At 43.8% G+C, this 15,003-nt stretch overlaps 1 protein-coding gene across 3 annotated transcripts in view; it reads left to right on the top strand.

Moving 5' to 3' along the window:
* The first annotated feature begins 707 nt into the window (after positions 1-707).
* The window catches only part of RPUSD3 (RNA pseudouridine synthase D3), a 62,430-nt gene continuing 48,134 nt past the window's right edge, over positions 708-15,003 (top strand). The window contains exons 1-2 of one of the 3 annotated variants that reach the window (XM_086939289.1): positions 708-865; positions 8,625-8,714. The gene's annotated coding sequence lies outside the window, so the exon portion shown is untranslated. Of the gene's footprint in view, positions 913-8,624; positions 8,715-15,003 lie in introns of all 3 variants that reach the window. The other 2 variants (XM_086939290.1, XM_086939291.1) reach the window with 2 other exon arrangements.

Genomic DNA, 15,003 nt, shown 5'->3' with positions numbered 1-15,003 from the left:
GAGGGGCAAAGGAAGAAAGAAGAGAATCACGAACTGGAAGAAATAAAACTGAAAAGGAGGAAACTGGAGGAAACAAGCTCTTGGCATTGCTGTGGCGGGGGGTGGGCGGGGGAGCGGCAGCCTTTGAAGTCTGATGCGAGGCACAGACAGATGGGGCAGTGGGGCAGAGCATGTGGGGGAAATCACTCTGACGTGAACTCGAGCGACCATATGGAGAGGGAGGGGTTAGTTTAATGCGTGTGGCAACAGAGGGAGAGCGCGGCACGCGCACACGAAGTGTCTGGGAGCAAATGGAAGCTCTTAAATAAATATGCGTGGTTGTGGCAGCTGTTGACAATGCGCGTGATTGTGTCCACATGAACTGTATGTGATCTGCAGTTGGTAGAGATTTTGTACTGCCTACTATATACTCGCCTATCTATCCCTGTGGGATAGAATAGTCGAGACCTAAACAATTCCACAGGGCTGCAGTAAACTTCCCTAAGAGTATCTAACCTCCTGTTCAGTGTAGTGATGGTATAGTTACATAGACCCACCCATTTAGACAACATGCAAACAATCAAGGATGTTTTCGTTGGAGCGATTCAAATAATGTTTGTCTAACTTTTACTAAAGGAAACATTTCAAGTGGGCCTGCCTTAATTGCAGATCATTGGGGGTCAATCCCACTGCAATCGCTATAACCCTGCTCACTCCAAGATGGCCGCCGAGATGAACATTGAGCACAGTGACCCTGCATGGAGCGCGCTCGGTTACTGTTCGAACTCAACACTAGTTCGGGGCTTCGGTTCCGGGTCGGAACAGGAGAGGTCAGAGGGGAAGGAGGTGCATTGTGCCCGCGTGCATCTGACACCAGGAGATACAGGTGACGCTGAAAGTTCCCTGAAGGCATGCACTGTTGTTTTTATAAATGTCCGTATTGATCCTACATAATTACAATATTGGAGGTGATTCTGCGCTTTAAAAGGAAGGGAGACAGCGCGAGAGTACACAGATAGTAGTTTACAGAAACAAGTCATTTTTGGAATGGACGAGTGTGAATACATCGTGGAGTTGGACTTGGAGTGGGGCAGTTGTGCAGATTGACATGTGTGAGACTGTGCTAGGGGTGCTAGAATATGGGTTTTGTGAACGTGCTGTCAAGTTCCACAAGTCCAGTTTTTTTTGCTTTGCATTCTGGGAGTTGTAGTCCTACTTTTATAATGGCTGCAGGGCCTTCAAAGCTTAGGAAATCCCTGGAGTGAATGAATTACTCACGTGTAGCCTTCGGAAACTGTGGAGCTCTGAGTTTTATGATGGAGTGTACGGTTAAATTAATAATCTGGGGAGACACTGACATTGGGAGACAAGGACTATGGAATACATTTAAGGACTGGGAAGGAAGGGTTGGTAGAGGCCCTGGAAATACTGGGCAGTGCCGTGGAGACCCTGGAAGAACCGGACAGTAGAGCCAGGGGGAGACTGCCATAAAGGCATGATTTCTTTATTTAATTTTTTATGAAAGGGAATCACATCGCATTTTAAGCAAAGAAAAGATAATGAAGGCAGGTAAAAAAGATCACCGCGAAGGCACATGACATGAGGTAATAAAGAGCACTGGAACAAGGTACACTTTTCTGGGAAAGTATAGGCAAGGAGAAGGTAGTTTAAGTGCGATGACAACGGTATAAAGAAAGTCTCTGCGCAGGGAGATCAAGTACTGGAGTTAAGGCAATGTGAAGTTTCTTGGGATTGGTCAAAGAATTGTAAATAAAAACACAAGTATGACAAAACAGGTATATTAGACTAAGAAGGATTGTGGTACAGAAAATGCAGACGTTAAGTAAATTAAGGGATTGCCATATCAGGCGGTTTGATTAGGGGCTGGAGGCATGCAAAGCCTGGACTTTGACCTTCGGAGACAAACACATTTTTTGGATTTATCCAGGACCGTCTCATCCAGTCCATGGCCTTTTTTTGCAATCTGGTATTTGTAGTCCTGTTCATACCTGGAGACACAGAGAGGTACCAGGAGACAATGGCACAGGAGGCGTGGTTGGAAGAGTGTTCCTTAAGTTATTGACCCTAGAAGAATGAAAGACTGTGTTTGTTTTACCGGGATTTAAAAATAATAATGTGGAAGCTTTTTAGCACAGACTCTGCTTAAGATGCACGTAATAGGCATATGTTCGAGAAATAAGAGCCCTGTTTTAAAGAAATGGGCAATTTGTTTTATATTTCATAAAGGGAGGAGCTGGAGCCAGGCTTTTTGAGGGTTCTTGGTGATGTGGGTTTCAAAGTAATGCTTCGTTTGTTGATTCTAAACTACTTTCTGTTTGCAGATAGATGTGGATCATTCACCATCGTATCAAAAGAACTTCTCCTATATCTGGGCTTGTTTATTCTGTAGGTGACTATGATATGATTGGTTGTCAAGTTCAGGCAGAGATAGGCAACTGACAGCCAGGTGTGACTGAGGGTGATAAAGTATCTGAGTTTCATAATGCCTTTGATGTTGGAAAACGTTGACTATATTTTGTGCACTGGTGATTTGGGATATCGTGGAGAGCCTTCAGTTCTCCAAGTTGCTCCATACAAATGTTGAAAATCATGGGGGAGAGGATGTACCGTTTTGGTATTCTGCAGATTAATGGTCACTGCTGAGATATGGGAAGTCCCATCTGGATGATCTGGTGCCAGTTGAACACGTAGTAGGGCCATTATAATACATAACTAAACCTCAAACAATTTGAACTGTGTTGATCGTTGCTTGATGAAGGCTGCTGAAGCTCAAATAAGATTTGTTATTGCAAACTTTTTTCGGATGTCTAGAATCCATTGTGGTTGCATAGAGCGGACAATATTTTTATCGTCTTGCTTCCAGACGCTAGAATGTACTGCCAACTGTATTGAATTACAATTGAAAACTCTTTTCCGCTGGCCTAATTTATCTTCCTCTCCTGCTACCATTTCTCCTTTAGCAACATGACACTCTAACACATGGGTACTCACAAACATCTGCCCAGGGGCCACAAAGTTTGGCTGGTGGTGTGACCGAGGGCCGCATTGATGCCAGCAGGGAGGTGGTAGGAGTCTGGGTGGGTCAGGGATTGTGCAAGGAGGTCTAAATACATGTTAAATAAACGGGCAAGCAGTTATTTTCAGTTTAATAAATGCTTGCCCATTTATTTAAGGTGTTGTTTCTGAATATTATTGCTTAGCAACTATACCTCTTTTAAAAAAAAAACAATTTAGATCCCACTGACCCTCAGAATTACCGACCCATTGCTGGCCTGCCAATGATAGCCAAAGTGCTTGAAAAACATTTAAATACGGCTCTAAACTAAACATCTTGACGATAAGACTACTGGACCCCTCCCAACACGGCTTCCGCTCGCACCAGTCCACTGAATCCGCCTTAATCCTTGCCACAGAAAAGATCAGCAGGACGGTGGATACGGGCGGGAGAGCGATTCTCGTGCTTCTCGATCTCTCAGCCGCATTTGATACTGTGAATCACATCACTCTGGTAATGCGGCTGGGAGACGTAGGGATTGGGGGGACTGCCTTAGACCTCCTGTCCTCCTTCTTGGAGGCGAGAGAGCAGCGGCTGTTTTGGGATGATTCAAAATCTGACCGTTTCATCCTATCATGTGGTGTCCCACAGGGGCTCTGCCCTCTCCCCCACCCTGTTTAATCTATATGTAGCCCTGTTTAATCTATATGTAACCCCGTTGGCAAATCTCGTCAGAAGGCAAGGCTTTGATTTGGTCTCGTACGCCGATGATACGCAACTTGTCATCTCCGTCAGCGACCGGCCAGAGACCATAGCAGCCAGTTTTCACACCTGCCTCTCCGAGATCATGGCTTGGATGAGCCAGAATCATCTGAAAATTAACACCAATAAAACGGAGGTGATGGAGTTCGGGCTGGGACAATCGCTGTGGAACCAGTCCTGGTGGCCCTTGGAGGCAGGAGACTGTCCCTCCCCAGTAGAAAAAGTTAGGAACCTGGGCATTATTTTCGACATCAAACTGAACTTTGGCTCACAGATAAACAGTTTGATTTCATCATGCTGTTATCTTTTAAAAACTCTAAGGAAAATACTCCTGTATATTCCCAAAGACCGTGATGGTCGCTCTTCTGCCATCGAAACTGGACTATTGTAATGCCCTGTTTCTGGGAATTGACAAGTACCAGCTGCAAAAATTGCAGTCTTTGCAACACGCAGCAGCAAGACTCTTACTCGGTATTCCCAGAGGTCAGCCAACGTCGGCTGGCATAAAAACTCTACATTGGCTGCCTATTAAACAGCGTGTTGAGTTTAAAGCTCTAACTGTGGTACATAAAGCAATTTATGGTGGTGGTGCTGAGGATCTCCAAGCTCTTTTTACACTCTACCTCCCCAACCGTACCCTCAGATCAGCCAACCAGGGCCTTATTGATACTGCAAGGATAAGACGGGCAAGATGGGGCGGGGGGCAGAACAATTACGCACTGTGCATCCAAACTTTCGACAAGATGCCGCTCCTTCTGAGGATTCAATCCAACCTCCAGCTTTTCAGAAAGAGCTTAAAGACCTGGCTGTTCTCAGCCGTATAAGATCTTCACCCCCAGCCTTTCCCTCTACACACCTCAGTGCCAAGACGCCTCGTCATTCGGGCGCTTTACAAGCATACATAAACATAAACATACAGCCCCTGGGCCGTACTTTGAGTATCACTGCTCTAACTGGTATTTAGTTAGCACGACCTAGAAAATTCGTTCATTCATGCAAGGGTCAGCATTTCTTGTGATGTTGAGGGCATTGCTCTTGCCTTTTTTGGCAATTGTCTCGGTTCTGTTATGATTTGTGTCGGACCTCACATAGGATTAACATGTACCCATAACATTTATCCCCAACCTCTGCCACTCAGTCACTAACAGGTGTCACCTGAATCAACTACCTGGTGTTGAGGAAGTGGAGTAGGTTGAAGGAGTGATGGATGGATTTAGAGAAATGCAGACAGTCTTCAGCAATCTACCAATATAAAATCATCTGCTAAAGGTGTAAGGAAAGAAAGAACACATACCTTGCATTCCCCTCAATACGTATGTCTTGTTATACCACGCGCTAATAACTCATATTATTGTGTAATCTCACGTTTTTTTTCTCCTATGTCTATACTTGGCTCCAGTAATTGATGTAATTATGTAACTCGCTGATTCTCATGTAAAGCGCTCTGATACCTCCGGGTCTAGCCAGCGCTATATAAAACTTTACAAATAAATCAAATGCCATGAATAATCTCGAACACCTCGTATCCCTTTTTGAGATTCTCCAAAATGCATTACCGACAGTACATTCTTCTAGTCTACTCTTCGTGTTCATTAGAAAGTGCTGCATAATAACTCTGTTTTAGTTCTGATGGTGCTCACACATATCTTCATGCTTTACAAATTAGGGGCCAGATGTAGGAGCCAAAATACCGGTCGGTAACGGCCGATTTCGGCCGTTACCGACCGGTATTAAGTATTTGGCATGTAGGGGCCCTATTTTACCCACTCGGTAAATTTACCGATTCTGTAAATTTACCGAATCGGTATTTTTACCGATTCGGTAATTTTGAGATGTAGGTGGGACTCTTCTGAGTCCCACAGGCCTTACCGAATCGGTATTTTACCACCCAATCCAATTGGGTGGTAAAATACCGATTCCAGGTGTGTATGCACATGTGTGCATGCACACCTATGGCATGTGACAGACAGACATGCCCTTAGGGCACAGCTTTCCAAACTGTGTGGCGCGACACGTTACTGTGTCGTGCCCCATGTGTGGGTGTGTCGCGAGATGCGACGCGATGACGTCTACATCTGCGGCCGATATTAGGGGAATGCGAGCCTCAGTCAGGACGTGATCGTGTTTGCGACGTACAGGCGGAAGGCGAACAGGCGGAAGGCGAAGTAGCAGCGGATGAGAGTGGAGCCTTATGGTCCGGAGCTCGATTCCCTGACTGTACCGAGGCTCAGTGGGGGCATTGTCCGTGTCTTAAAAGAGGTATTGTATTGACCTCCCCTACGGTAGTGCTGCAGCGCTGCTCACGGCTGTTACCTGAGCGCGCGGCCTGTTGTGACTCGGTGACCTCGGAGCCACCTCTACCCCCTTCCCAGCCCCTCGTCTGGTTCTGCCCTGTGCCCTCTGCGAAGATCCGAGTTAAGTAAGTGTTTTTTATTTACTCAACTTTTCATAGGCCCCCTATGCATCTTTCAGGAAAGTACTATCCGTGTGCGTGCCCGCTGCATCTGCAGTGATAGTTTGCCCTCCGACCTCCTCTTCCTCATTGAAGAGGTCTTTAGCAACACCAAGCTGCTTGCGAATGGCTTCGCATATTGTTGCATTTCCCTCGTATTTCTCTCACAGTGACAGATGCCCCGTAATTTCAGGCAGAACAAAAATTAACTAATCATCAGGGACCTTTTCCGGGCTGTTTCTTTTCACCGTGAAAGTTAATGTCCCACAAAATGAAAAACATGTTGGTTCATAGAACCGGGGATACAGTACCTGTTGTCAGACATGTAGATTGAAGCCCCGTTCTTGCTGGAAGAGTTCTCGGCATTTATCCAATTGCATCCACCAAACACACCCAGCCCCTGGCCCCCACCCTGAGCCCTAAAACACCCCCAGGCCAAAATTCTACCCTGACCCAGTCCCTTGGCCTCAGTCCTAAAATGGCCCCAAACCCCCAAAAAGTTCCATGACCCCTGCCCCCCACCTTGAGCCTTAAAACGGCCCCCAAGCCCAACAAGCATGTGCAATGCAATAGGTCTTGCATTAGGAAAGTTAGAGCTATTGGTATTGTAAATGACAAATTTGTTGTTTATGTGTTGGTTTTGAAAATAGCGAAATTAATAGCTCTGTCATTTACAATGCCAATAGTTTTAACTTTCGCAAATTTGACACCTATAGCATTGGTAATGCAATATGTGTTGCATTAACATGACTTAGATGCATTGATATTACAAATAACAATGGCTTTAATTTATTTTTAATAATGAATACTTCAATAAAAGTGATTGTAATTTATAATGGCAATAGCTTAACTTTTGTAAATAACTTTTGTGAAGATTATGTTCAGTGTATTTTATTGTGACTAAAATCCAAGAACAGAAGTGAAATATTAACATCTTTTTGTGACATTTGTAATAAAGCTTGAAACATTGAGAGAACATATTTGAACCAGTTGTTGTTGAATGGTTGCACAGATTGATGCTGTGGTGGCGCTGAGTGATGTTGTGATTGCTACGAGTGATGCTGTGGCTTTCAGTGATGCTGTGGTAGCGCATAGTAGTGATGTGGTGCCCCTGAGTGATGCTGTGGTGGTGCTGAGTGATGCTGTGGGGATGCGATAGAGTGAGTGAGATAGATAGATAGAGGGAGGGCGATAGATAGATAGATAGAGTGTTGGCGATAGAGTGACTGCGATGGATAGACAGATAGAGTGAGTTAATATTTTTCTGCAGTGGGCAGCGTGTGTGTGTGCGTATGTGTGTGTGCGTGCCTGCATGTGTGTGAAAGAATTAGCACTAAATAGCACGTATGTGAGTTGGTCCTGCCAGGATGTGAACTGAAGACCTTTATTACATAACTGAAGATGCCAGCAGCGAGCGTTTAAAACACAGAAAAATCTTGCTGTGAATGTGTGTATGCGTGCGTGCATGTGTGTGAAAGAATTAGCACTAAATAGCACATGTGTGAGTTGGTCCTGCCAGGATGTGAACTGAAGACCTTTATTACATAACTGAAGATGTCAGCAGCGAGCGTTTAAAACACAGAAAAATCTTGCTGTGAGTGTGTGCGTGCGTGCATGTGTGTGAAAGAATTAGCACTAAATAGCACGTGTAGATTCTTGAAAGATGGCAGCCATTATTTTCAACACAGCTCGGGCAACAGTTTGATTTCCCAACCATTTGCCCACTACTTTTTCAAAAATTGGGTGGTTCGGGCTCGTGCGCTGCGCTCGCTCGCGTTACCGTGTCCCTGAAATTTTTTTCACAAAAAGGTGTGTCACCAACATGGAAAGTTTGGAAAGCTGTGCCTTAGGGAATGTCTGTGTGCCACATGTCACACATGCCTGAATTCGGGGTGCTAGAGGGTGTCAAAGTGACACCCCCTGCACCCTTGCAACATTCGGTATTTACTGAATCGGTAAATACCGATTCGGTAATGCCCATTGATTCCTATGGGCTTCAATGCCCATAGGAATCACTGGGCATTACTGAATCGGTATTTACCGATTCGGTAAATACCGATTCTTACAGAATCAGTAATTCAATTACCGATTCTACCTAAATCTCCCCCCTTCTATTTTACCGATTCATAAATACTGAATCGCTAAAATTCGGTATTTATGAATCGGTAAAATATACTTACCTACATCTGGCCCAATATGTCTTCCTTATGCAGAATAATTTGCTAAATTAGGACAATTGTACAGCTTCGAAAATGCCTTGGAGACGATAATCTCTCGCCTTTGTTACGGGTTTTGTGAAACATTTTGATACCCTTAAGATGGCTTTTCTTTTGCCTACCCTTCACATACATAAGTGAGATTCACTCTGTAATTAATTGCAAAGACTAACCTTAATTTTTCTTCTCTCCTTTTTAGGCATTGTGGCTGAAGCTAATGGATAAATGATGCTGCCTACGATGTAGCGCCTCATGAGTTTACCTGGAACTGGAAAGGACCACCCGCAAAGTAAGTTACATGGTGTCTCTTTTGCAAAGTGATCGGAAGGGCTCAGAGCCTGGCTATTATGGAGAGCCACCTACAACACCCCCTATGCATTCTTGAATTTCTTAGAAATCCTGCAAGACAGCAAAGTCCTGCCCTTCACTGGAGTTGTCCTTCTGTAATTCATGCTCCCTGTGTGGTTTTTAAAGAAGTATTCATTCTGGAGCGTGTTGATTGAGATAGTAATGTCATTTCCTGTGTTGGCGATGAATTGCGGTCTACAAACAGACCATAATTAAGAAAATAGAAAAAGTTTTGTTTTCTTGTATTTGCAATTAGATGGTTATTATTTCCTTCATACTTTTTCTGAGGAATTGATATATCTTCAGGTTCCATGGTCGTTTTCTTTTCTTTTCTTCAAAAGTGAAGGATTCATAAATACAAAAAAAATTGTGTTGAAAGATGCATTAGGCAAGGAAGGCATCGACTCCAAATGAATGGAAGAATAACTTTATTTTGTGTTACCAAAAACATAACAATATTGTACACAACGGAATGAAAAAGAGATTTCTTTAAAGACAGGACAGTATCAATGTCATTGTTGGTCGCAAGCCTTCCTTCCACAACAGAATCTAAAACAAGTTAATCAGTGGCTGCAAACCTTTTTCAGTTGATGCAATTCATTTTGTACATGCAAACACATCTACTTTCATAAATCCAACAAAGTCGCTGGCTAACTGCATATCAGAACTATTAAACCAATGCAATACAATATCACTTCGCTTTGCAATTGCAAGAGTGAGCAGTGAGGGTTTTATATATTTTTCTGTTCCTTTATGCGGTTTGAACAACTATTTAAAAGATGGGCAATGTCTACGTGTACATTTCAGCAGAATGTGCAACTAGCTTTATTTTTACTATGTTTCCAGAGTTCTCCAAAATTACAGGCTGAAACACAGCCTCATATTTTCCCTCTTTATATCTAACTACATTGTGTCGAATACACATGGCTGATTAAACAAGCATTTTCAATGCAATAGGTCTCGCAATTGCGAGATTTTGAGCTATTGGCATTGTAAATGACCATGCTTTTTATTTGTGTTGGCAAAAACCTGCAATAATAAAAGGCATTTACATTTACAATACCAATAGGTGAAAGTTTTTAAAATGTGAGATCTATTACATCGCAAATGAATCCAAACAATTACACCAGTTGAATGGCCCTGTATGTGGTGTTCTGTTGTTGCTGAAATGAGTTGTTCTGCTACAGCAACAAATTACCTGTTTATAGGGATAGATGAATGGCATTTTGCTGTGGCTGCTCTGCCACTACGTCTGTGACTTGTGAACACCTGTGACTGTGACTTGATCTTCGAAGGTAACACTACGCACTGGTACGTTTTTAACTACCAGAAAACAAAGGTACTAAACTAGAAGTGGCATAGGAAAAAAGGTGAGTACCATAGGTAAACCACAATGAAAACCTTAACATGTATGAGAAACACCAACTTCAGAGAGAGGTCGGCGTAAGAGGATAGCAATGACAGCACTTCAGGAACAAGCTCATATAGAAAGAACGTAAAAACTGCAATGCATAAACTAACTGGTATCATCTAAAGCAGAAACCGAATTCTCTAACTCATTGTGGCACATGGATTCATTCAACGAGCCTAATCAATAACCACACTCCGTAAATTGTTGCAATGGATCGATCCTGTTTAGACCAAGGAAGGGTATACTTTTCCCTCTGCACTTCAAAACAATAGACACCCAATAGCAATATTTCAGATTGACTGCATGCAAGTGCCGAGATCATCTCATCTGCAAGACTAGTTATGGTTGAGTACCTTTGTTGGAAACTGGGAGAGCAGATGGTAATGAAATGGATGGGACGCTTACGGGCAGCCATGCGCTTTAGAAATCTTTTAACATTTAACAAATGATACAAACAAGGAGATCCAGGCAATATTGATGCAATAAATTCCCCAATCTCTTAGATGGGCCGGTTCAGCAGTGTCCGTCTTGTGAAAGCTATTATTTTTCTAATTGCGGTGTAAAAGTCATTATACAAGAAGCAAGTTACGAGTACACAAACGTTAAGGATTAAACTGGATTGAAGGGCTTCTCCTGTGCCCTGGTATACTTCACAGCTGTTACTTTGAGTGTACTCCTGCTCCACCAACTTCCACATGTCACACATCCTCCTGGCCTCTGAACACCAAAACATTTCTACTCTGAGGCCCTGTTTGCCAACATTTTCTTTCCCCTCGACTAATCAGAGCCTTAGTAACCCGACGTGCGCAGGGCACTGATCAAAAAAAATGATGCACACTATAAGTGTCTAGATACAACTCGCAGCTAAAATACACTGTTGACCAAAAGGAGTCGACAGCCGTATGTAAACCGAAAGCGCACCATGCACAGCCGTGCATAAATAAAAGCGGTCGGCAGCTAGCTTTATTAAAGTGAAAATGCTCCGTGCCACACACTAGCACACAGCTGCCAAGGTTTCAGATTGCTATGTGTGACATTTTCATAATTTCAGGATAATTATGAGTGACATTTCAAAGATTATATGTGACACTTGATTAGTTTAGTTTAGTTTAGTTTAGTTTATGACATTTGTTGAGCGCTTGGTTGCACAGAGAACAGTGCGTCCCCGCGCTGACGAACCTACCTACAACTCTTCAGCTTAGCTCACAGAGGGGAAGCATAGGAACAAGGGAGAACTATACTGAGTTTATCATGGGAAAAAGATGGGTTTTCAGCCTCTGTCTGAACCTGGTTTCAGACGGCTCCATCCTCAGTTCAATAGGCAGATTATTCCATTCGTTGCTTGCATGGTGTCTGAATGAACGTCCTCCCATCCTTGCTCTATGGATCCGAGGCACCACTAATAGCATGCTACCCATCGACCTCAAAGGACGTGAAGGGCGATAGACAGGAAGCAAGTCCTGCAGATATGGAGGTGCTTTTTTGTGAGCTATACGGTGGGTGATGCACATAGTTTTAAATTTAATTCTCTCCCTTATTGGAAGCCAATGAAGGGAGCGTAATGCTTAAAAGCGTAAAAATCAAGCATTGAAGCCGAGGGAAACGTATAAATATCAGAAATTACACCTATTTGAGCAATGAGAAACTCAAAGGATTTTAAAACTGCTGCAAACAATCTTGAAACTCCTGCAAACGCCTGCTTGGGTGACTCATACTTATAATGAAATTATCAAAATGTCATATAAGCTTGGTTGCTATGAAAGAGGAGGACGGGCATCTCCTGTTCTTGACACCAAGTCTTTTTTACTTACACATTTCATAAAAAAGTGATAGGAAGTATGTGTTTTATTCTATTGCTATTTAATTGCTTCTTTTGTAAAATGCTGATCATATAATGAACTTGTGAATTTTGGATGGCACAATGTATTGAGGAATAAGTGAATGCTGTAAGCAGGAATGTGGGGCTTGTTAACTATTAATACCTGCCTCAGATGTCACCACTAGAAAACAATAAAAAGTGAACGTCTAGAAAGCAATTAACATGATGGCTTCGCTAAGAATTAACAGCAAAAAGAGCAACAAATTGTGTTTATCTGCAGAACCAGGGGAGTATACAACAAGATGTGAGAGGCCCTAACACAGGCTCAGCTGCCTCGGGCCTTTACCATAAATTCATTATTCAATTGACTCGTGGACTCTGGCCGCCGAAGTCAGTAGTGGCATGGAAGCATGATTTTTGGGCAAGGGGCTCAGGAGAGGCTGTGAGACGCACACAGGGATCTCAGCAAGGCAGGCTGTATTATTTTAAAATGTCACCAGTAAAGTGAGCAGCCACAGCGTGATGGTCCGGCGCACCGAAGCTTCACAGTTAACTTCATTGCACCGCGAACTAAGAGATCAGTGCATACTTTGCTATAGCAAACAAACTGTTTTATGTCATTTTAAAAAGAAACTTAACTGCCCTGTTTTGCGGGGCGCTGCGCAGCCTGCCGCCCGCCCGCCGCAATCGATGATTCTCATGCCCCCTCTTGCAGCGCTGCGGCGGGCAGCCAATGGGAGCATGAGAGAGAGTCCGAGTCTCCTGTCTGCACAAGTTTCAATCCCCCGGCGCATTCTGCCTACTTCCTTGGAGTCCGGACGTGACGGCACTCTACGCCGGCACATCCAGCTTATTATCCCGGCCCCCATGGTGCCACGCCGGGGATTGGCAGACAGTACTATCGTCTGTTGAGAGGGCAGGCAGCCCCTCCCTCCCCCTGCAGTGTGTGATGACTAAGCCGCTACGCCCCGAGCCGCCGGCGCCGCATTCATTGAACACAGCAGGAAGCCTGGGCAGTGCAGAAACATTGTAGCGCTCTCAGCCACTCCACGGCTGAGAGCAAATCGTTTAACTATTTAGGAACTCAGGCTCAGTATCAAGCAGCACGAGTCTAGCAGCAGAGAGCCCGGGCACAGGAGCCTCTGGTGGCGCGCATGGCACAGTGGTGGCAAAACGCGTTACAATGTATTTCAGTGCGGTGATGCGGATCACCGCACTGAAATGCATGAGTGTCACACCTGTTGCGGGACGCTTGGCAGGACTGCTAGCATTAAATTAAATGAACAAGTAGTCCCCAAATTAAGCACTTACTAGAGTAAGGGAACTGTAATTGGCCAGTGCTCCTCGCGAAAAATGAAAATTATGGATCTGAGCGCTAACGAATAAGGACCAAGTAGACAAAAAACGACGCACAAATTAACCAATTGCTAGAAGAATGTCAGAATACACTCCGTAGAGTGATTACTGCAGGTCTTGCATGCGCGGTGATGCTCGAACAAAAAATGGACCCTAACAATTATCTGCTGTTGTCTGTTACATCAACAGGCAAAATGCTTGTGTTTATGCTGCTGAATGAGTTAACTGAACGGTCAACCAACAATAGTATAGTTTCTCCTTTTCAAATCGGATTTAAGAAAGGACATTTCACAGTGCTTAGCACTCTCAAGCATAATGTAATGTTCTTAGCACTAATAGCCAGCTGAGCTTTTAGTCAAGGGACAGCACCCTGCACTATCTTTATGGATTTTGCCTAGGGGTTTGATCATGCAATTAGACCCAGATTACGGATGAATTTGTCCAATATGGTCTCCCCAAAAAAATGTAGTATACCTTCTGGTGCAATTGCATACCAGCACTTGGGCAAATATTAAACCAATATCAACCAGTCAGAATATAGATAAATTAAATTGCCACTCCAGAGTAAGGCAAGGTTTAGTCTTACCACCATATTTATTCAACTTCTTCCTAAAAGGCTTTCTTAATATGCAAAGGGTCAGAATGCATGCTTTATTTAGGCAGATTACCTCCTACTCGTTGTAGTGGGGCTACAGAGATCCCAAACTGCTGTAGCCTAGTATGTCTAGAGAGTAACTATCTGACAATCCGTGCAAAATAATAAATAAGCGGCCAAACTCTTACATTCGGAAAAACAAAGTTAAAGGATCATGGTATGTTGATTAAAACCTGTAAAGAGTGCAGGATTGTATGTATAGGCATTTATATAGCGCACTACTTACCCGTAGGGTCCCTAGGCGCTTCGACCGCTGCGAAACCCTTCCTGGCTTCCCTGAGAGATGGTCCCTTAATGGGTATCTCCAAGGTGAGACCAGGCATCCCCGGCGGTCTGGTGGGGCCGTTAGTGAAGATGAGGCAAGCTAATGCCCAGAGTTGCCGAGTGTGATCGCTGATCAGAGTGGGCACCGAGGCGAGAGAATTATCGAGTCCGCTGACCCTGGTCCAGAAACCTGCCGCGCCGGGAATCGAACCCTGGTCCCGGGCCGTCCTCTGCTCTCGGGACCAGGGTTCCAAATATCAGTCTAGTTTGCGACAATTATTTAACAGAGAGGTCAGTAATTAGGCAATAGGTGAAATCTATCAGTAATGGAAAGATGTGATTGAAAGTATGGTGAAAGAGAATTAATGCTGTTGGCCAGTGTGTAAAAGCTAAGATGACTCGAATTACACTAGATTGACACCCTTGATGTTTTTCTGCATTACTAAGAATGATAGAAGTTTGAAGTCACATCATAGTGCATGATCTTGGCCCTTAATAAAGATATTCTGATGGAGATAATATGCTTCAACGCTTAAAATTATGGCAACTGAAAGCAGCGATTAGGGTTAAGCTGGCATGTGGACTTTACATGTTCTATAAGCAACTTCATATCCAAGTGGATTTCAGAAGAACTAGCGAAAAATAGATCAACTGTGTATCACAGATTAAAAAAGGGAATGCGAACAATGGATCGATAAGCTAGGCCTGGGTATTTAAAGCAGACA

This window comes from Lissotriton vulgaris, chromosome 9 (assembly GCF_964263255.1).
Source record: "Lissotriton vulgaris chromosome 9, aLisVul1.2, whole genome shotgun sequence".
Lineage (NCBI taxonomy): Eukaryota > Metazoa > Chordata > Amphibia > Caudata > Salamandridae > Lissotriton > Lissotriton vulgaris.
The sequence above is the reverse complement of the archived record's forward strand: the minus strand, read 5'-3'. Positions and strand labels throughout refer to the sequence as shown.